Genomic DNA, 505 nt, shown 5'->3' with positions numbered 1-505 from the left:
GCTATAGAAATCAGCTTATCTGACTATAATGATAGGGGGGATACAAATCCTACAGCTATAGAAATCAGCTTGTCTGACTAATGATCGTAAAGCATCATAACTGATAAGCATGAAGATGATACAAAATTATAAGGCTTAATTAATTTAACAATAAATTGATCTGACATTAAGGACCAGGATAGATTTAAATATGTTATACTAAGAAAAATAATGGAAACAAAGAATTGTTTGTTAAAAAAGATCATTAGTTTGATAAGATGATCATTTTGATTCAACTTAATTCCATACTTATTTGTAAATTATAGTCCTTTTACAGCATTGGAACCAGTGTATTTATTTTGATGATGATAATATATTTTAACTGAAACTTAAAGTCATATGACTGACTTATTTAACTAATTAGCTGTGCAATTAAGAGGAATCTATTGTATTTAAAAAAGTTTCTTTTATACACTACACATTTAATTGCATATTTCGAGGACTCCAGTATGAATAATTGCATAAT

This window comes from Mizuhopecten yessoensis, unplaced genomic scaffold (genome assembly GCF_002113885.1).
Source record: "Mizuhopecten yessoensis strain PY_sf001 unplaced genomic scaffold, ASM211388v2 scaffold10225, whole genome shotgun sequence".
Classification (NCBI taxonomy): Eukaryota; Metazoa; Mollusca; class Bivalvia; order Pectinida; family Pectinidae; genus Mizuhopecten; species Mizuhopecten yessoensis.
This window is presented reverse-complemented; position numbering follows the sequence as displayed.